Source organism: Salvelinus alpinus, chromosome 26 (genome assembly GCF_045679555.1).
Source record: "Salvelinus alpinus chromosome 26, SLU_Salpinus.1, whole genome shotgun sequence".
NCBI classification, from domain to species: Eukaryota; Metazoa; Chordata; class Actinopteri; order Salmoniformes; family Salmonidae; genus Salvelinus; species Salvelinus alpinus.
In genome coordinates this window covers 14,497,793-14,521,296 of record NC_092111.1, presented here as the reverse complement: position 1 = coordinate 14,521,296, position 23,504 = coordinate 14,497,793, and the positions used below count along the sequence as shown (strand labels likewise).

General features: G+C 44.1%; 1 long non-coding RNA gene across 2 annotated transcripts; it reads left to right on the top strand.

Moving 5' to 3' along the window:
• Positions 1–7,279: 7,279 nt before the first annotated feature.
• On the top strand, positions 7,280–23,348 carry LOC139554801 (uncharacterized). Of its 2 annotated transcripts, XR_011670894.1 has the most exons (4): positions 7,280–7,581; positions 10,247–10,293; positions 14,163–14,421; positions 20,259–23,348. It is a non-coding gene; the product is annotated as an uncharacterized lncRNA (long non-coding RNA). The 2 variants fall into 2 exon arrangements; XR_011670895.1 differs by lacking the exon at positions 10,247–10,293.
• Positions 23,349–23,504: the final 156 nt, after the last annotated feature.

The window sequence follows — 23,504 nt, the reverse complement described above, 5'->3', positions numbered from 1 at the left end:
TGACCAACTGGTGGATCTGTCCATCCGGTTGGACAACCTGCTGGTCATCCGTGGACGTCCTGAGGGGGCTCTGTCGGTTCCATCTCCCAGCACTCCCGCTCCGGTGCCCATGGAGTTGGGAGGGGCTGCGCGTAGGGAGGCTGGAGGAGGGGACTTCACGTGCACCATCTGTGGCCGCAGAGGGCACATTGCCGGTCGGTGCCGGGTTGGTCCCTCTGGGAGTCGAGGCAGCAGGCAGGGCACTCTGGCGTCACCCCAGGTGAGTCTGCACCACTCTCATCCAGAGTCCTCTGTTGTCCACCTGTTTGTACCTGTTTGTTTCCCTGAGTTCTCCCCGCATTCCCAGCATAAGGCGCTCGTCGATTCAGGCGAAGCTAGGAATTTTATCGACAGAGCGTTAGCTCTTAGTTCAGGGATCCCCATTATTCCTGTGGATAGACCTTCCCCGGTTCACGCTCTGGATAGTCGACCATTAGGGTCCGTGCTAATCAGGGAAGCCACCATCTCCCTGGCCATGGAGATGCAGGGGGGTCATGAGGAGAGAATCAGTCTCTTTCTCATTGACTCTCCTGCGTTTCCCGTGGTACTAGGCCTTCCCTGGTTGGCTCGTCATTACCCCACCATTTCCTGGCAACAGAGGGCTGTCGCGGTGTGGTCGCGAGAGAGCTCAGGGAGGTGTGTAGGGGTTTCCGTTGGTGCTACCATGGTGGAAAGTCCAGACCAGGTCTCCACCGTGCGCATTCCCCTAGAATATGCCTGATTTGGTTCTCGCCTTCTGTAAAAAGAAGGCGACTCAATTACCACCCCATCGACGGGGGGATTGTGCAATTAATCTCCTGGTAGACGCTGCACTTCCCAGGAGTCACGTGTATCCCCTGTCACAAGCGGAGACGGTGGCTATGGAGATATATGTCTCCGAATCCCTGCGTCAGGGGTACATTCGGTCCTCCACTTCACCCGCCTCCTCGAGTTTCTTTTTTGTGAAGAAGAAGGATGGAGGTCTGCGCCCGTGCATTGACTATAGAGGTCGAAATCAGATAACGGTGAGGTACAGTTACCCGCTACCTCTTATTGCCACGGTGATTGAGTCAATGCACAGGGCGTGCTTCTTCACTAAACTGGATCTCAGGAGTGCGTACAATCTGGTGCGTATCCGGGAGGGAGACGAGTGGAAGACGGCGTTTAGTACCACCTCAGGGCATTATGAGTACCTCGTCATGCCGTACGGGTTGATGAATGCTCCATCAGTCTTCCAATCCTTTGTAGACGAGATTTTCAGGGACCTGCACGGGCAGGGTGTAGTGGTGTATATCGATGACATTCTGATATACTCCGCTACACGTGCCGAGCATGTGTCCTTGGTGCGCAAGGTACTTGGACGACTGTTGGATTATGACCTGTACGTCAAGAATGAGAAATGCCTGTTCTTTCAGCAGGCGTCTTCTTCCTAGGGTATCGCATTTCCACATCAGGGGTGGAGATGGAGAGTGACCGCATTGCAGCTGTGCGTAATTGGCCGACTCCCACCACGGTAAAGGAGGTGCAGCGATTTTTAGGGTTTGCCTATTACTACCGGAGATTTATCCGGGGTTTTGGCCAGGTGGCTGCTCCCATTACCTCACTGCTGAAGGGGGGTCCTGTACATCTGCAGTGGTCGGTTGAGGCAGACAGGGCTTTTGGGCACCTAAGAGCTCTGTTTACCTCGGCTCCCGTGCTGGCCCATCCGGATCCCCCTTTGGCATTTATAGTGGAGGTGGACGCGTCAGAGGCTGGGATCGGAGCCGTGCTCTCTCAGCGCTCGGGCACGCCACCGAAGCTCCGCCTCTGTACTTTCTTCTCGAAGAAGCTCAGTCCGGCGGAGCGGAACTATGATGTGGGGGACTGGGAGCTGTTGGCTGTGGTTAAGGCTTTGAAGGCGTGGAGACATTGGCTTGAGGGGGCTAAACACCCTTTCCTCATCTGGACTGACCACCGCAACCTGGAGTACATCCAGGCAGCTAGGAGACTGAATCCTCGTCAGGCAAGGTGGCCCATGTTCTTTACCCGTTTTGTGTTTACCCTGTCCTACAGACCAGGTTCCCAGAATAAGAAGGCAGACCCACTGTCCCGGCTGTATGACACAGAGGAGCGGCCCATGGATCAGACTCCCATTCTCCCGGCCTCCTGCCTGGTAGCGCCGGTCGTGTGGGAGCTGGACGCGGACATTGAGCAGGCGTTGCGTACAGAGCCCGCTCCCTTCTAGTGTCCCGTCGGGCATCAGTACGTTCCGTCTGCTGTCCGTGACCACTTGATCTATTGGGCCCACACATCACCCTCCTCTGGTCATCCGGGGATTGGTCGGACGGTGCGCTGTCTGACTGGGAAGTACTGGTGGCCCACCTTGGCTCGGGACGTGAGGGTTTATGTTTCCTCCTGCTCGGTGTTCGCTCAGTGTAAGGCTCCTAGACACCTGCCCAGAGGTAAGCCACATCCCTTACCCGTTCCACAACGGCCTTTGTCACACCTTTCGGTGGATTTTCTAACGGATCTTCCTCCCTCACAGAGAAACACCACGATCCGGGTCGTTGTGGATCATTTCTCTGTCCTGTCGTCTCCTCCCTCTGCCCGGTCTCCCTATGGCCCTACAAACTGCGGAGGCCCTGTTTACACACGTCTTCCGGCACTACGGGGTGCCTGAGGATATAGTGTCTGATCGAGGTCCCCAGTTCACTTCGAGAGTCTGGAGGGCGTTCATGGAACATTTGGGGGTCTCGATCAGCCTCACCTTGGGTTTCCACCCCGAGAGTAATGGGCAGGTGGAGAGAGTGAACCAGGATGTGGGCAGGTTTCTGCGGTCCTATTGGCAGGACCAGCCGGGGGAGTGGGCGTAGTTCGTGCCCTGGGCAAAGATGGCGCAGAACTCACTCCACCACTCCTCCACTAACCTCTCCCCCTTTCAGTGTGTATTGGGGTACCAGCCGGTTCTGGCACCATGGCATCAGAGTCAGACCGAGGCTCCTGCTGTGGACGATTGGTTCAGACGCGTGGAGGAGACCTGGGAAGCCGCCCATGGTCACCTCCAGCAGGCCGCGCTAAGCCAAAAGACCAGTGCGGACCGTCACCGCAGTGAGGCCCCGGTGTTCGCACCGGGAAACAGGGTCTGGCTCTTGACCCGAAACCTGCCCCTCCGCCTGCCCTGCCGGAAGCTGGGCCCGTGGTTTGTGGGGCCATTCAAAGTCCTGAGGAGAGTGAACGAGGTATGTTACAAGTTACAGCTTTCCCCCGATTACCATATTAACCCCTTGTTCCATGTGTCTCTCCTCAGGCCGGTGGTGGCTGGTCCGCTCCAGGCGTCTGAGGTGCGGGAGGTTCCTCCGCCCCCTCTGGACATCGAGGGGGCCCCGGCGTACTCCGTCCGTTCCAACCTGGATTCGAGTCGTCGGGCCTTCAGTACCTCGTGGAGTGGGATGGGTACAGTCTGGAGGAGAGGTGCTGTCCGAAGGAGAGGTGCTGGGTTCCGGTGGCTGATGTATTAGACCCTGAACTGCTGCGGGAATTCCACCGTCGCCGGCCGGATCGCCCTACGCCTCGCCATCCGGGTCGTGCCCGAGGCCGGTGTCGACGCACCACTGGAGCCGCGCGTCGGGGGGGGGGGGGGGGTACTGTCACGACTTCCGCCGAAATCGTCTCCTCTCCTTGTTCAGGCGGCGTTCGGCGGTCGACGTCACCGGCTTTCTAGCCATCGCCGCTCCATTTTTCATGTATCCATCATTATGTTTGGAGGAAAACGGGGGAGGCTTGCAAGCCAAAAAAACACCATCCCAACCGTGAAGCACGGGGGTGGCAGCATCATCTTGTGGGGGTGCTTTGCTGCAGGAGGAACTGGTGCACTTCACAAACTAGATGGCATCATGAGGAAGTAAAACTATGTGGATATATTGAAGCAACATGTCAAGACATCAGTCAGGAAGTTAAAGCTTGGTCGCAAATGGGTCTTCCAAATGGACAATGACCCTGTCAAGGTAGTTGGAATAAATGGACCAAGGCGCAGCGTGCGTAGAGTTCCACATGTTTATTTAATGAAACTCACAAAAAACAATAAAGAGTAACAAAACGTGAAGCAAATGCAGTGCTCACAGGCACTACACAAAAACAAGATCCCACAACCACAGTGGGGAAAGGCTGCCTAAATATGATCCCCAATCAGAGACAACGATAGACAGCTGCCTCTGATTGGGAACCATACCAGGCCAACATAGAAATACAAAAACTAGAGTACCCACCCTAGTCACACCCTGACCTAACCAAAATAGAGAATAAAAAGGCTCTCTAAGGTCAGGGTGTGACAGACCCCAAGCATACTTACAAAGTTGTGGCAAAATGGCTTAAGGACAACAAAGTCAAGATATTGGAGTGGCCATCACATAGCCCTGACCTCAATCCTATAGAAAATGTGTGGGCAGAACTGAAAAAGCGTGTGCGAGCAAGCAGGCCTCCAACCCTGACTCAGTTACACCAGCTCTGTCAGGAGGAATGGGCCAAAATTCACCCAACTTATTGTGGGAAGCTTGTGGAAGGCTACCCAAAACGTTTGACCAAAGTTAAACAATGTAAAAGGCAATGCTACCAAATACTAATTGAGTGTAAGTAAACTTCTGACCCACTGGGAATGTGATGAAAGAATTAAAAGCTGAAATAAATCATTCTCTCTACTATTATTCTGACATTTCACATTCTTAAAACAAAGTGGTGATCCTAACTGACCTAAAACAGCGATTTTTTACTAGGATTACATGTCAGGAATTGTGTAAAACTGAGTTTAAATGTATTTGGCTAAGGTGTATGTAAACTTCAGACTTCAACTGTATATATACCAGTGGAGGCTGCTGAGGGGAAAACGGATCATATTAATGGCTGGAACTGAGTTTTATGGCTGGAATGGAGTGAACGGAATAGTATCAAACACTTGTGTTTCATAGCATTCCATTACCTCCATTCCAGGAAATTATTATGAGTGGTCCTCCCCTCAGCAGCCTCCACTGAAATATACTGCATATTTGGATATTGACTCCTATCCATGCAGAAGACTGACCCTGTATCTGTGAGTTAGAAATGATGATGAGCATGACGTGTTGCTTCTCTGGTGAGTGTGACATCTCTACTCTAACGCCCAGGAGGCTCTGATTCCATCTCCCATTAGACAGCTCAGCAAGCGTTATAAAATGTCAAAATACATTAATTTCTCACCAAAAATGGAGTTTCGCTGAGCAAACGCTGAGCAACTGTTTTCATTTACTCCCGTTATGGCGGTATGTACTTCCAAAAAAGGTCAAAATAAAATTTTACAACCAACCGTAAAAATGTTCAGCAGAAGGCTAAAGCCTAATTGTATAAAACCGTCCTGAAAATGTCCACATTGCACCGTTTTCCTTCACATTATTCATCATTCTCCTTCATCACTCTCCTCATTCAAATTATAGCCTCTAAATTTTAATATTGGCTCGACAGGGATGTAACCATCTCAGAATAGAGACAGGGGTGGGGGGAGTGTGAGAGGCTGCCAGCGAGTTTAATTATTTTTAGAACAGGGACCCTAAAAATAACCATAAAGCATCCTGCTTGGTCATTTTCCTTATGCGTGTTTATTTGACCCTTTATTCAATTAGATGTATCAAAACATTATGTTGATACACTGCGAACATAGGCTATGTCGCTGGCTCTAAATGTTTTGAAAATGAATCTTAGAAATGTAATTCACTCTATAAAAAACATTGAAGATGAAATTAAACATCGAAACGCAACATAAGCGGTCTACACTCGCCCTCTGCTTCAAAATAATTAATTCGCTCGTGATTCTTATGATTCCCTCCACGTTAGTTTTCTCAGTCAGTCTTGGTGAAACAGGGTTCTCTCTAAATTGCATTGCGCGTGCGTAGTAGCCTTTTGTTATCTACTTTTGCATATATTTCTCACGTTGTACCGCTAAATGTATTGGTCTCGTCTGGTAGCGCCGGTAATAAAGCAATAGTGTGATAATGTATGTGGTATGCAGCTGTCTGCAAGGTTCTGAGATTGTGACGTACGACCTGCCAAGTATCTGCTTCTCACGCATGGTACTGTATCTTGGCAACTTGTGTCGCGCGCCTGTGTGTGTGACTGGAAGTTGGGGAGGAGGGAGTGGGGAGGTTAGGGTTGATAATGAACTTGAGTCATCTCATCACGATTCTGAAATTCTCTTGTCAACTGCTATGGATCCGGGTTCCCATACATTGCTGGGAGAAAACCGGGGCCATTGTGTATTATCCATAGCCCATTAGCCGCACTTCCAAAAGGAGCCCGGTGGCCGAGAGCGGTTTAGGCTGTATTTATGGTTTCCAGGAAAATATTTTAAAAAATGTAGAAGACAAGGCCATCTTTTTTCATTTATTCATATCAACAATAAGGGGTGAGCCAGTAACTACAATGCCTGTTTGGTGGATTCGCCCCTATTGAACAAATATTCAAAGGGGTTTCTTAGCCCCAACCCCATGTGTGATTATCATGATAATAACGCACCCAGCCCAGACTGCCTCCCTAAAACTCGCTTTCTTGGAAGTCTGAACCTGGCTGACAATTTAAGTGCACTTTCCAAACCTTATGACCTAACGGACGCGCTCTAGTTTGCTATGCATGAATTGTTTTAAATAGTTGAATACAACTAGCGGACCATTATGAAATATACTATTATGCATAAAATATATTTCACTTTGGTGTTTTTCTCCATCATGAATTGTATTAATTTATCCAGGCCAATATCTTGGTTACAATTCACGACGTCCACATGAATATACCCCAGTTGAATGTAATGCTAAGCTATTTTGGTTACTTCAATATACACCCCAGTATGTAGTCCTATAATATTATAAGTTTGTTTGTGATGATTGATGTGTATAGGCCAGAGACAAACGTTTGTGTGTGTGTGTGTGTGTGTGTGTGTGTGTGTGTGTGTGTGTGTGTGTGTGTGTGTGTGTGTGTGTGTGTGTGTGTGTGTGTGTGTGTGTGTGTGTGTGTGTGTGTGTGTGTGTGTGTGAGAGAGAAAGAGAGAGAGAGAGGTGCGTGAAAGCGTGCGTGTATATGGGATGCGGGAGGGGAGGGGGTTGGAATGTTACGGCAGGTCCACATTGTCACTCCACCGACTTGTCTGGTTAATTTCAGATGGTGGGGACAATGATGTTACCGCATTGTCACAAAGGGGTGGGCCTTGGCAATGGTATATGATTTCGGACACACGAGATCCAGATCATAACCAGTCTATCTTCAGGTTGGAAGACGAGGAGAACGGACAGCCCCAACTCTGCCTTTTACAGGGGGGAGGACGGGGTTGTCTGTGTGGGGAAATATTGCTACTACGATAGCTGTGAAGAAACAGGAGGACCCGGTTGATTTAAAACAGATGGATGGTCCCAGGCGACGTCACTATCAACCGTCCGCACGAAGCTCGAGAATCTACTGCTGTTATTCTTAAGGTGCTCGTGTCGTTTACATCGCTCTGCTCATACAGACAAGTCGGCAGTTGTGAGAGGCGCTTGACAACCCCACTAGATCCACCCTTGTCTTCTGAGGGTAAGAGTCGAACGTTATGGAATCAATGAACAATGTACAGGCCTATTTGTGACTGATGTTGCCAGCGAAATGTCTTTATGCATATGGTGACTGTTGGTTCTGCATTCTGGGTATGCGTAATGCATTACAGGTTCCTTGCCTGGCAAGAGGGATAGTCGCAGTCAAAAGGGAACTAACGTTATACAGTTGAAAGGGAAACAACGATTTGTGGATTAATTAAATCGATATTACTTAAATGGTCAATATCTAACACTTTTAATTTTCACGAATCAGATTGGCTCTTCTCTTATGGAAGGCTAGTATGGGAAGGTAGAACGTCACCAACACAATAAGTATCCCAAAACATGTAAGCCTTCTATAGCCTATTGTTATCATGGAGATGCAGATATGATGAGAGCAGCCTATGTGAGCGAGTGCGCACGATTCATTAGGCTATATAGGACGATGCCATTCGGGGTAAGTTTCCTTGGGTACGGAGTTGGAAGGTCACGCTGGCTTTCTATCCGATTAAAATCGCATTCACTGGGACATATGGCTCTCTCCCTCTCTGCTCTTTTATTATCGTTTTGCTGGTGTGGTCTGCGAATGTATAGCCTACATAGGCTCACTTCGGTTAAGGAGATAATGAGAGATACTTATTCATACGTGCGTGCTTTTCGCGTTTGATGTTTGCAGACTTATTTGAGGCTTTGTGGGAAAACCTATTTAGGACCATGCAAAACTCACCAAATACCGTCATACGGTGAATTCCTCTTACACACCTCTTCTTATTGTATGGGCATTGCAGTGTTTGCGCCATATGGTGATCTTAGCCTACAACTAATAGTAAAACGAAAACAGATATTATAGGCCTTCCTTAGGCTACAATGAACACACACTCCATATGACTCCCCATATGACGGAACAAGCCATCACTGTATAAGCCTATATTCATTTTGCCAACCTTGGAGGTAGACTACCCGATAGGCCTACATCCAAACTTGCCTCGTCTGCCTAGGTGTCACTTAAATCTAGCCCATCTTCTTCAACACACTATATAGGCTAAAATGTAACTGTTTTTCTGAATGATTGTTTAATGTATAGGCAGGCCTATGTCTTCGCATGTGGCTATGGCGTATTGAGCAAGGCTATCCAGACAATCCAAAAATAATTGTTTTATATGTTTGAAATGCACTGTTAAAATATTAGTGGTCTATTCATAAAGGGCCAAGAGTAAAAAGCAAAGATGATTACATGATTACGTGAAACCAGCTGCGCGCGGACGCAACACATGGGCTCGAGCAGCATGGGGATTATAGAGCAAAGCGCTTTATGGGGCCTGTTACGTAAATCATGTTTAACATTTGTGAGGAGGGATTTCAAACATCTAATGTGCACTTTCTGTTTTCTCAAACAGACAACCTTGTTATATGAGTGGTTTACCTCCCAAACAGAAGGTCATCATCCGACTTGAGTCGTTTTCTCATGGCTATTAGTCCAATCTATACGTCCCTTTCATAACAGGCATGTAATTGGAAATAAATCGCACATTTGTCAATTGAAATATCTGCTAGTGAGCTGTGAAGTTGTGCTCGGGCGATTATTTTCTCGCGTCACCCCACCTCCTTGTGAAATGTGTGATTACAAGGATTGGGGTATTTTGGGACTAAACTCCTGTAAATCTGATTTTGAAAGAGGTTGATTAAAAACCTTTTCGATTGTGGATTGGGAGTGGTGTTGAAACGTGACGTAGTTTTATGGCTTAAACTAGGCAGGCCTATAGAGTTTGGTTCTATATTAAACGATTAAATTCCTAACTTAATAACATTAGGTGTATCATTAACTATGAAATGCCCATTATTGTTATTATTAATATTATGAATAGTTACTAGTTAGGCCCATTAGTAATTATTATTAGGCTTGTTGTTGTCATTATTACTGTGTTAGCCTATTCTGTTCTGCATAACATGGTGTTTATGCTAAGCCGAAGATGATTTGATGTTGCCAACTTAGAAGTTGCTAACTTAAATGGTGGCATTGTTCCCATGCCCTGTATTATGCTGTTACGATCAAGATATAAGGGTAGTTATTGATGAGGTTACACAATGCATCTACGATATGACTGATGCAGGGTAAGAATAACTATTGTTTTATAGTGGCCTATTATGGTCACCAATGGGGGTGGAACAATACAAGTGTTTTGGTGATTAAAAGCACCTGCCTGCAAGCTACTTTAAGTGTGATTACTTGGTTTGTATTGGTTATTTGCGGTCTTGTCATTAACCATGCTTAAGACTGTTTGAATTGAACATGACACGTGAGTCAGGTATTTTCACACACACACACACACACACACACACACACACACACACACACACACACACACACACACACACACACACACACACACACACACACACACACACACACACACACACACACACACACACACACACACACACACTGATTTGTGATCACTAACGCTTGGCACAAACAGGCATGTGTATCTTACTGCAGTTGTATTTATTCCCATGGCTTTCAGCAACCCTATGGCTTTCAGCAGCCCTTTCAGCAGCCCTATAAAATATATTTTATGGCGTTATTTTATGGCTGCATCTGAATTATGAGATTGCTTGGGTATTATTTTCCATTTTCGAGCACTAACGTCTTATTCCTTCAATTTCAGCACTTCCTCCCACAATATAAGATGAAGTAGCATACGACGTTGCACAGGTAAACATAATACATTTAGTCTATATATATATATACACTTTCTTTTAATTAGTATTTTTTTTTAACCGTTGATAGTCCTATAGGCCTACACGATACATGCCATAAACAAGCGATTTGTACAACCAGTCAATTTGTCCCATGTCAGTCTAAAATTAACTTGAATGGATCCTTAATTTGTACACCTTGGCCTCTTAGGATCACTAGAGTAAGCTACAAAGACAGAGGATATTCAAAATATACCAGATGGAATTTAAAATTCATTTGATAGGCCTACCTGTGTAGCAGCAATCACATGACTCATGAGCAATAGGATGTGTAACTAACGAAATCACATCTGTTTCTCTTTGGGGACACTTCGAGTGGGGCTTTGCGCATCGTTAGAAATGTATATGAGACCATAGTTCTGCATACAACGTGTTTAGTGTGTGTGTTCTTCAGATACAAATCAAGTCTAATTTTGCACTATGAAAATGTCTCGCTCTCTTTCTCTCTCTTCCTCTTACACCACACTTACACACACACACACACACACACTCACACAAATACACACACACACACTCACACTCAACTTGTATATCAAGGTATCGCCATCATTTTTATAAAGTTTATTGTAGGCCTATAAGTTTAATATCTAGGCCTATATCAATATCATATTTAAAATGGCAAAAATGATTTAAAGTAAGACGTAAAGGTGTCCTCAATATCTTGTCCCTGATGGTTTTGGCTTCTTCGTTGATATTTGTTCGTATAGTCGATAACACAAAATAAAGAAAATCGACCTCTTGAGCAGCCGCACCAATCCATCCCTTTCAATTAAATGTATCACGAACTGGACATTCGAAAAACTTTCTAGACATCTTGACCAATATCCAAATGTTAATTTCTAAGACAAAGGGAGCTCTGACATTTAAAAAACGGTTTGAGGAATAGGCCTATAGCCTATTTCAAGAATCGTAGATGTTTGTATTGTTTGAATTGTCATAGGTTACAGAATTTGTTCCAAATAGTCAGCCTTCAAATAAATAATCTTCATTTTCCTAATGTGTTTGTTTAGAGTATAATAATCATCTATCAGATATATTATGAAATGCATACTAATTTGATCCGATTAACACGAATACTCAAAGAATATGGAATAAATATGCATTGCGTTATTACAGAAAAGACCCCTAACAAACAGATCGGAAAGTGGGTTTTAGTTGTGCGTCTTCCTTACGAAAGACGTCACTTCACCTGTTCTGCCAATGACGATGCAGTGTTCATTTCTGTAAAGAAAATACATTATACAACCAATTTATTGTGCTTAGAAATGAAGCTTTTTTGCAATCAACTTAATAGTGTAGGCATATGCAACATAAATATATTATTTTATTAGAAAATAATTTCTCAGGGTTTTGTTTCATATTAACGGTTGAATTCATTCATCAAATCATCGTGATATTGGAATTACGCAACTAGATGGGGTCAAATATTCGATGGGATATTAATGTAGATACATATATGGAAGCGTAGGTCATTTAAATTAGGCACAGTTGCGGGCAATGCACCGACTTTGCATTACTTATTCCTTTGGAAAACAGTGAATGATGTTACAGTGGAAAATCATTCACTGTAATACAGTTTTAATTGAATCCAACAGTGATACATTTGCAGACAAGAATCCCTGCGTCTCAGATGCATTATAACACAACGAAACACAAATGATGTAATTATTCAGACACTTATTATTTGATTAAATAAATATACTAAATATAAATATGTATAATTACGGTTATTGTATATAATATGTAAAATAATCATCATAATAATGAAAAACAGTAATAACACATCTCTTTTTATAAGGACCTTCACTTTGCCGAACTTATTGTGAAGAAAATGTGTGTATGTTTATGGTCTCAAAATGGCTGTCTCAACATCCCTATTTAGCTGAATAGTGCTTCCAATAGTCCTCTATATATACTTACGCAATAAGGCACAAGGGGGTGTGGTATATGGCCAATATAGCTACGGGCTGCTTACGCAACGTGGAGTGCCAGCCTTTAGCCGGTATATTCGCCATACACCACAAACCCCCGAGGTGCCTTATTGCTATTATAAATTGGTTACCAACGTAATTAGAACAGTAAAAATATTTGTTTTTCTCATACCGGTGGTAAATGGGTTTTCAGCCAATCAGCATTCAGGGCTCAAACAACCTGGTTTGTAATAATCTATAGGATGTCAATGGAATGCTTTTACATCAACCTATTCTTAGCTTTTAGGTAGACTTTGTTTTACAAACCTCAGTATATATCATGAAACACTAAAATTCTGAGCGGGTAAGTGTACTTAACAAATTATATTAGGCCTACATAAGACATTAGAAACAGAGCCCTGCAAAAACCATGATGTGGCCTCTGCAAAAGCAATGTGGAATGATATTGAAACCAATTCCAAACATGAAACAGAGAAGTGATGTTCAAAATTCAAAAGTGACTAACGTGAATACAGTATGTGATAACCCTAAAACATGTCATTCTGTTAGCTTGTAGTTAAATAGATAGTATATTCATCATGAGATTTTTCAATTTTTTATTGTTTGGGGTAAATGTCTTCTGAGAATACATTGGAAATTAATCCCTAATCAATACACCATTACATGAAAGGCTTCAAATTACAGTGTGTGTATGTGTGTGTGTGTGTGTGTGTGATTATGTGTGTGTGTGTGTGCGTGTGTGATTGTGTGTGTGTGATTATGTGTGTGTGTGTGATTATGTGTGTGTGTGTTGTTATACTGTGTGCTCCTCTGTTGGCTGCTCTCATCTTGATGAGAAGTCACACCTTGCTGCAGACACACGAATGGAAATGCAACGAGTTCGCTCTGGCATCATCCCTCTCTCCGGCTTCATCCCTCTCTCTGTCATCCCTCTCTCTGGCATCATCCCTCTCTCCGGCTTCATCCCTCTCTCTGGTGTCATCCCTCTCTCTGGTGTCATCCCTCTCTCTGGCATCATCCCTCTCTCCGGCTTCATCCCTCTCTCTGGTGTCATCCCTCTCTCTCACACACACACTCCCTCACCCTTATGCTCATGAAATGCTCATCATTTATTTGACCGAAGCAGAACTTGAAGCAACAATGATGCTCTTGGTTGAATCTGATGTGTGTGTCCGTGTTCTCTATTGATCTCCATCGATGTGAACAACAAAGTGGCACAAGCGAAAACCAACCTCCGTCATATTATTACAACAGTTGTGAATAACAGGCTAAGGAATTGGCTGTAGGTTTCTAATGCAGTGATTAATAACAGGCCATACTGATAGGCATATGCCAGTGCCATGATGTTTACTAATGATTTGCTATTTGATAGCAGTAGTAATTTTCTAAGCGAGTCATTGAACAAGCACACCTCGTATTCTGATAGCGGGTTGGGAGACAAGTGATGTTTATTCAGGACCAGTAAATGGTAGTCTTATAATGTTCAATTGATCTCTTAATTTTAAAATAACTGTAATGATTTTGGTATAATACAGGCCTACTATAGTAGATACTTCCGGCCACATAACAAGTAAGCTTGTTGTCCCCTTTGACAATAGTTGATTGAAATAGAATTCACACACTTGGTAACATGATTAGTCTCATTTTTAACAACACGATTAGTCAATTAATAGACAAATGAGGCAAAATGAGGCAAAATCTTGTCCTGCATATATTGATGCGGACTGGAAATCTGTTGTTTAAGATGATAGAATTCTGTGGTTATTTGTTTTTCTTTGATATTGAAAGCTTTCCTCCTTCATTACAAAACCAACTGTACGTTTGTCCACACTCTCTTCACGTTCAATACTTTGCCATAATAAGAGTGTGTCGTTTTTTTATCCTTCGTCTACAGGTGTGCGTATCCAGCCTAGCTTCTACTATCCTTCGCCGCGTGGGTCTAGGTGGGCCCGAGGGGTTGGCTGTTATCTTTGGTTATCTAGCTGTATGAGTGGTGTACATTCTTCATAAAGCTAGATAACCGAAAGTAACAAGAATCCCATTGCGCTCCCGCAAAGCCTGTTTCTTGTGCCAACAAACAAAACAAAATGGCCGACGCCCGAGAGGAAGTGACTCAGCGTTTGTGCCCAGCCAACCAATCAGAAGACTTAAAGGTACAGTATGTCAGACTCAATTGTCACTAATGTTAAGCTCACATGAGGATGCATAGTAGGTTTGAGGGGTTATATGTGTAGCAGCTAAGAATGTATCGTAAGCTCACTTCAGAGCAAGCTTAAAATGTTGGAGATGCAGATGGAGCCATCCAAGGGGTACTCTTTTGTACAGCTCAATCGGTATGCGCGTTGTCAAGGAGAGTGGTCACGTGTGTTGCGAAGCAGAGGATCACTGGTTCGAGCCCAGTATGGGGCAGTCGGACAGTGGAAGAAGCTAAGCTGCAGACAGACCCCCGTTACATACACTACCGTTCAAAAGTTTGGGGTCACATAGAAATGTCCTTGTTTTTGAAAGAAAAGCACATTTTTTGTCCATGAAAATAACATAAAATTGATCAGAAATACAGTGTAGACGTTGTTAATGTTGTAAATGACTATTGTAGCTGGAAACGGCTGATTTTTAATGTAATATCTACATAGGCGTACAGAGGCCCATTATCAGCAACCATCACTCCTGTGTTCCAATGGCACGTTGTGTTAGCTAATCCAAGTTTTTCATTAGAAAAGCCTTTTGCAATTATGTTAGCACAGCTGAAAACTGTTGTGCTGATTAAAGAAGCAATACAACTGGCCTTCTTTAGATTAGTTGAGTATCTGGAGCATCAGCATTTGTGGGTTCGATTACAGGCTCAAATTGGCCAGAAACAAAGACTTTCTTATGGAACTCGTTAGTCTATTCTTGTTCTGAGAAATGAAGGCTATTCCATGCGAGAAATTGCCAAGAAACTGAGGATCTCGCACAACACTGTGTACTACTCCCTTCACAGAACAGCACAAACTGGCTCTAACCAGAATAGGAGGAATGGGAGGCTCCGGTGTACAACTGAGCAAGAGGACAAGTACAGACAGACAAACAGACACCTCGCAAGTCCTCAACTGGCAGCTTCATTAAATAGTACCCGCAAAACGTCAACAGTGAAGAGGCCACTCCGGGATGCTGGACTTCTTTAAGTGAATGAGGCTTTGAAATGGTACAGGCAAGCCAATACAGTTTGGCTTGATTTACAGTATGTTTGAATTTCAAACATAGTTAAGCACATCATGCTGTAACTTTGTGAAAGGTATATACGAGTAAAGGTTATACTGTAATTTGATTACCATTAGTATTGTCAACACTGACAGATAAAAGGAGGGGGAAGAGAGCGATAGAGAAAGAGAGAGAGATAGAGACCTAGCTGTTTCCTCTACCGCAGTGAAAGAGTAAAAGACAGCATGAGAGTAAAAGGTCTCCCTCACCTTTCACTGGCATCTCTCTCTCTCTCTCTCTCTCTCTCTCTCTCTCTCTCTCTCTCTCTCTCTCTCTCTCTCTCTCTCTCTCTCTCTCTCTGATAAACTGTTTGCCATGGTAATCAAGCTTCAAAGTATTTGGTTTGAAGATAAAGCACGATTGATCTGCAGTTATTTTACTATTGCTAGCTATAGCTGGACACTGCTAACTACTGTAGCATGAATTGTCCACATAGATGGGGGTATCGTGTAAATGACCTGTAGAAAGTGACTAACTAGACCTGTTAGCACATTCTGCCTTTGCACTACTTATAGACTACTACATCTCTCATCCCTGTTCCATGTTCGTATACATCGGTGCATTGAATTCGTTAGCTGATTGAGTTACTGCATTCATTAGACTCAATGTTTGGTGAGCTGTTTGAAATACTTGCCACGGTTCTGTAAGGTAATTCCAATTGGTTAAAGACTGAGATTTTAACATGGAAATAGCTATCAGATCTAGCGATTGTTTGTTGATTCGACAAACAATCTGCACTCGTCTTTTTTGCTCTAGTATAGGCCACCGTACTTTCTCCTTTCACACTGCCGCCCCACGTTTCTCCTTTCTGTCTCACTCACTCTCATTCATTTCATTTTATTCTCCTCGTTTTTTTTCTAGCTTGGATTCTCAGATGGTTGGTTCTGATTTGCATGCATTTGCATAATGAATGTCATTTGCATGCTCAGGGGCAGACCATACCATGAGAACGGGTATCTTGGTTGTTTGTGTGTGTGTGTGTGTGTGTGTGTGTGTGTGTGTGTGTGTGTGTGTGTGTGTGTGTGTGTGTGTGTGTGTGTGTGTGTGTGTGTGTGTGTGTGTGTGTGTGTGTGTGTGTGTGTGTGTGTGTGTGTGTGTGCATGTAGATGTTACGTTTGTGGAATAAAGCAAATATAGCCACGTCATCTTGTTGTTCATCCATAGTGTGTATATCAAAGGTTTGTATTGGTTTGTGTGCACATTTTGCCAGATACATCTCCTCCCTCATATTTCTACTGTAGTAATTCTTTAAGCGTGCACAATATGTGTCAATGTATGGATGTGTGTGTGTGTGTGTGTGTGTGTGTGTGTGTGTGTGTGTGTGTGTGTGTGTGTGTGTGTGTGTGTGTGTGTGTGTGTGTGTGTGTGTGTGTGTGTGTGTGTGAGAGAGTGCGTGTGTGTGTGTGTGTGAACCTGAGAAAGACATGCGGGCATGTCCTGCTCATTGGCCTATAGACCTGACAATCATCTCCCTTCCTCCATCTGTCCCACCCCCCCCCTTGTTTCTCTGTCCTGGTAACCATTCTGTAATGCACTGACTAAATGAAAGATACTCACTTCTCTATCCCAGCATCCTTCGCTCCCTCCCTCCTCCCTCCCTAGTTTGCCCCCTTCTCCTGCACAACGAGTCACAGCCCTGCTGCCACCATCTTAGAATAGGACAAGGACTGGCACAAAATGGCAGCACGTAGGTACTGTTGTTTTAGTGCCCTATTCCCAATCCTGCGCCTTCCACCCATTGCGCTTTGGCCCCCCCTCGCATTCCTGCCCCATTGGCTGCCTCGAGACTGCGTTAATTACTGGCAGTGTGTTAATTGCATAGATCGCCCGAGAGGCGTTATGGGAGAGGGAATGTGATCTGAGTTAATCACGAAGCCACTCTGTATTTTATGTCTTTTAAGCTGGCATTCTGAGGGGCAGCTGTGGTCTTCCTCGTCCTCATGCAGTGTTCGTTGTGCCCCTCCTTGCGATAAGACTGCAAATGTCGTCTTTCCGCCATTTTGTGAATTTGGAACCGCTTCCGAAGAGGAATTTATTTTACCTGACTTATTTCGGCTACATAAATCAAATCAACGGAAGGCGTTTTAATTACGAGTGCATATTAATGACAACACTGTGGGTCTATTTGCATATGGGGCATGAAAGCGTTTTATATTCATGGAGCATGTAGCTGAGGATGGTTAGATCATGTGAAAGATAACCTGCTACACACACACACTCACACATACCTGTACACACACCATGTTATCAGCACAGAGCACTGTGTATACATGCATAGACACTAGAGACACACACACACAAACACGCACGCACGCACACACACACACACACACACAATACTATGACATAAAATAACCTCACACAGAATATTAACTCAAAAAGCATGAGCACATTCCTTTATACACACACAATTTAATAGATATCCCTAAAATGATATTTTGTACACAGAGAGTTATTGAACATTTGATCCACTGACATCTGAAGAGTACAGTAACACCCCTTTTTACTTGCTAGTATTTAATGTGTTCGGGTGACAGAATTGGTTTAGTCTTGAGAAGAACTAAAATATGAGTTTAGAGGAAACCGATTGAAACTGGATGCACCAATGGACATACTGAGAATATAAAGTCGCACACACACTGACGAGATGTTTTCCAATATCTGGTAGGACAATTAACACTTCTAGTAGTGTTGATCACTCTGTCCATGTCCATGGAAACTCAAGGGACCAACTTGGGAGGAGAGAAGTGGAGCAGACAGAAAGATAAATGAGGAAGAGGGAGCTCCGCATGAGAGCAGAGTAAATGAGAGGGGAGAGAGAGATAGGGAAAGAGTATAGGAAAGAGGAAGGGAGGGGAGACCGATGAGGAGAGAGAGGAGACAGTGAGGTCTCAATAGTGAGAGGCTTTCTTTGTCTTTCCATGTGAGGTTTATTTAAGGGGGGGGGGGGGGGGTATTAAGAGGGATGGAGAGGGTGTAGGGGTGGGTTCAGCCTTGCCCAGCGCAGCTGACAAGCGGAGCATTGTCCTCCGTCAGTGCGGCGGCACTTGTGGCGTAACGCCATTATTTAGACCAGTGGAGGGAGAGGGGTCTGGAGACCGGCTTAAGCAAAACGCCAATTAGAGCCGGCTCGCCCTGATTAATGAAAAGGGAGAATTGGTAAACAATGTCGCTCACTGTCATGGTAACCCCCCCTCCTCTGGAACCCCCCCACCCACCTTTGTTTGCCATAGGAGTGCTTAGACGCCTTAGATGAACATGGTGCTCTTGTGTAGCCAGTTCTTCACCCTCTCCTCGTCACATGAATCCCTAGTTGAGGAACTGAAGGTAAATGCAGAGTTTTCCCTCGCTGTTAATAAGTTGCCATTCAAGTAGAGTAGCAACACACACTCACACACGTCATATTATCCCTTCATAATGCTAAATATCAACATTCTGATTTGTTTGAAAGCAAACAAGATATAATCAAAGAAATACAATGAGAGTTGGACTTGTAATGAGAATTATATTTTTATTGTATTAATATATTACAACATCAATAATTTACATTCTAAATCCTTTGAAAATATTTGGATGGCGAAGTAAGAAGAGAATTAGGTCGTCCCACTGAAACAGTATCCCCTCAAATGTTTTGTTGGCGTTGCAGCTTAGTGTTAATCGCAGCCTGTCTAATACTCGGGTCCACATTTCCATTCGTCCTACTTTATTGTTTATTTAAAGCGTATGCATTGAATAATTAGCTCGCCACGTACACCAATCAGGGGAATGCCAATGTGGGTTGCCATGGCGACCTCGTCAGGGCCCCCCGCCAGCCACAAACAGGACAAAGACAAATAAAGCGTGGGAAAATACTCAGGGGCTTAGACAATGACAGTGGTAGGGCGATGGAGACTGAGACTGTGTTGGGAATGGATGAGGGCGGGAGGGAGGTGGGGGGGGGGGGGCAGTAACTGGGTGTGTGTCTGTTGGGATTGGGGTGGTGGGTAGAGGGCAGCTTGTGTCTGGACTGTAGCTACTAGACATGTGGGTGGGGGGGTGGGAGGGGGCAAGGCATATTGCAGACCTGTCTAGTTAGGTCTGGGGGTGTGTGCGTGTTGTGAGGAGGGGTGTCCAGCTGAGGACAAGTGTATCAAGTCAGAATATTAAGTATATCTCAACATAAATGACAGCTGTACTATAAAGTATATGACAGACGCATTACTCTACAATTACATGTTAAGACATATGCATTGTATTAAAAGTTCCTTTGAGGTATATGCCACTTCAGAAATCCTATAGATTTATGTAATATTACCATGGGGCTTGGGATGGCTAATGCTGTTTTTTGGTAATCTCCCAATCCTCCTGGTGTTTGAGTCTCTTCACATGACCCATTTTCTAAGGTTGGTAGAACCTTAGCCCTGGCCACATTCCAATCCAATACCAATCCTCCCTTCTCTGGGCCCTTGACGAGTTGTCTTAGCAGAACGGAAAGGACTGGGTTCATGTAGGCCTACGTAAGTGATGTAATATGGACGGATGCTCCACCTAAGCTATACCAGATGGCTAGGTGGAGTTGGCACGATATTACAATCCTTGTAGTAGATCCACTCACACACAGAGGGGGTCCATGAAAGAGAGCAAATTCTTGTCTCAAATTGAATCCCATTCTACCCAAAATCCCCCTCTGCTTCGCCCTACTAATGCAAGCTTGCCTGTTAGACCCGTAAAAGGGAGCACTTTTTAACCTCTGCCCTTCAATCCCCCCTAGGTGACCCATCACATTGAAGTTATATGATGTCAAGGCCAGTCATCTGGCTCCGCCTCCCTCTGAAGTCCCCCACCTGCCAACGCCCACCCCACCCCACCAATGGGGGCGTCCATTTCCGAACGTAATGGTGCCCACCTGACCTAAATGGAAGCGGATTGACTCCTCTTGTTAAACCTGAAGCACTTTGTTGACGTTGAGGGATCTCCCTTTAGTTTGGGTCAACTTTGGGCACATGCCTGGACTGAACATGGGGTAATGTACTGTTGAGTCACGGATACCAATGGATACTCAACCACAGCTGAAAATAGGGTAATGTACTGTTGAGTCACGGATACCAATGGATACTCAACCACAGCTGAAAATAGGGTAATGTACTGTTGAGTCACGGATACCAATGGATACTCAACCACAGCTGAAAATAGGGTAATGTACTGTTGAGTCACGGATACCAATGGATACGCAACCACAGCTGAAAATAGGGTAATGTACTGTCGAGTCACGGATACCAATGGATACTCAACCACAGCTGTGTCTGTGGGCCTAACCCCCAGACTGTCTTCTGAACGTCCGGATATACCAATCAAAGTAGAAGTTTAAACGGACTACTGTGAACTGGTGCGTCTCGGTCCTCCCACAACTAACTGTCTGGATACATGGACAGAAATGGACATATCTGCGCTAAGCAGCCGGATGTGGACCACGCTAGTTGAGAAGAACATAGACTAATACGCATATTGAAGCATACTGGACTGGCGTATGGAACGCCCATGAGTCCGAACGGTAGACACATAGAACTGGAAGCGGAGTTGTTACTCCTGAGCCGGAGTATACCATTCAACACAGACGGCACGGACCACTAGCCCCGTGTTTATGGACGAGTGCTGCGTGAGGGTTTTAGTGAGGGTTGTGAGAAGTGTGTGTGTGTGCGCGCGCTGTGTTGTGATGGTACACCGGCCTCTCTGAGACGACTCTACACACAGCTGTATCTGTCACATCTGCCGTACATTCGAGCCGCGGGTGTCAGCACGCTGATCTGTTGATGTGTATGTGTGCGTGTCTGTGTCTGTGTCTGTGTATGTGTATGTGCACGCACTTTGTGTCATCCTCACTCAGCGCAAGTTCTGTTCTCGGATTGTAAGCAACACACACACACACACCACAAGTCATAGTAAAGGTCTTGTAAACTGCTTCTGGTTAATGGTCATTGGATGTATCATGCGCTTATGCTACAGTACCTGGCAAAAATGATATTTGACACTGGAGGTTATATGGTTTAGTAGTGGAATCCTTCTGCACCACTGATTTTATTATCAAGGGGAGGCAAACAAGTATTTTATATTGGACAGACCACATAGTATTCCGATAATGTGTGTATAGATAGAACAGATGCAATTCATTAAAATAGAAACATAGAAATGCATCTTGAAATCTATGCAAATGAATCAACAAACAATTGTATCATTTGCTTATGAGAATCATTCAGATTCTCTGAGGGTTTAGATTTTTTTCCAAGGACAATCTGTTAAATATTGTAGGGTGATGTGAGAGAAATGAAATGAAAGTGCATATATAGAAAGGTTTCTGCGCTCTGGTCCAGACTAAAAAATATGTTGGGATTTTACAAAATTTTTCTCAACTGCTTTGATACATTTTTTGTATCAATATCGAAATATAAACATTGGACTGGTTAATTTACTTAACTGTGCAGGGACATGTATACATCTTCAGATTGGTTCTAATGGATCGACTGCAAAGTTTCATATACATTTTTCCATACAACTCCAATTATTTCTGGGATTTCATGTGAACATTTTTACTCTATGCAGTTTTTATATTTTGTCACTTTTGCAGCTTTTTGTCATCAGTAATGTGACTATCATTCGGAGCAACTGCAATTCATATTTTGATTTCTGTCATTTTTAGGATGTTGAAAATGTTTCATATTTTTGTTGTTGGAATTTTTAGAAAAACTATGCAATGGCTGTATGAAGAATGTGTTTGATAGTGTGATGTACTGTACGGTTTAACAACAATGTGTACTCTACATGAACAACACATATGCACTATATGAGCAAGTATGCAATATGCTATAGTCTAGAAATACTGTTATCAAGACCACACTATATGTAGTGGGTTACTGTGCAATTTGTTGCGAGGATTGTGCAATCAGAGTGAATGTGGGCTCTACATGAGGAGTTTAAACTAAACAGTCAGAGTGAATGTGGGCTCTACACGAGGAGTTTAAACTAAACAGTCAGAGTGAATGTGGGCTCTACACGAGGAGTTTAAACTAAACAGTCAGAGTGAATGTGGGCTCTACACGAGGAGTTTAAACTAAACAGTCAGAGTGAATGTGGGCTCTACACGAGGAGTTTAAACGAAACAGTCAGAGTGAATGTGGGCTCTACACGAGGAGTTTAAACTAAACAGTCAGAGTGAATGTGGGCTCTACATGAAGAGTTTAAACTAAACAGTCGGAGTGAATGTGGGCTCTACACGAGGAGTTTAAACTAAACAGTCAGAGTGGATGTGGGCTCTACATGAAGAGTTTAAACTAAACAGTCAGAGTGAATGTGGGCTCTACATGAAGAGTTTAAACTAAACAGTCGGAGTGAATGTGGGCTCTACATGAAGAGTTTAAACTAAACAGTCGGAGTGAATGTGGGCTCTACACGAGGAGTTTAAACTAAACAGTCGGAGTGGATGTGGGCTCTACATGAAGAGATTAAACTAAACAGTCAGAGTGAAGTATCTGTAGAAGTATGTATCATGTAGAAAGCAAGAGTGTAATTGATGGACGGTGTGCACTATTTGGAATGTATGCAATTTGTATGGAGGAAGTATGCACTATGTTGAGGGTGAACGCAATATTTTAATGACAATGTTGGATTTTAAAGAGATGCTTGCATGAGTGCACTATGTCCCACAAATGCTTGGCCTATGTTAGCCATGTTTGCACATGACCTCTGAATCCTAACTGTATGGGACTGATTCATTCTTGTACCATGTACTTTGTACTATGCAGGATTAGTTTACACAATCAATAAATGTTCACATTGAAAAAAGAAAACAACACAAATGTCTATCTGGAATTTCAATCTATCTATTCAGTTGGTTTTTCATTGAGTCAATTCATAGTTCAGCGTAAGTGTGTATTGAGATTTCATAAATGAGTATTTCTTCACTAAGGACGTTACCTGGAGGCACAGTATTCCAAGATCCAGGTTCTGGAGCATAGACTGTATG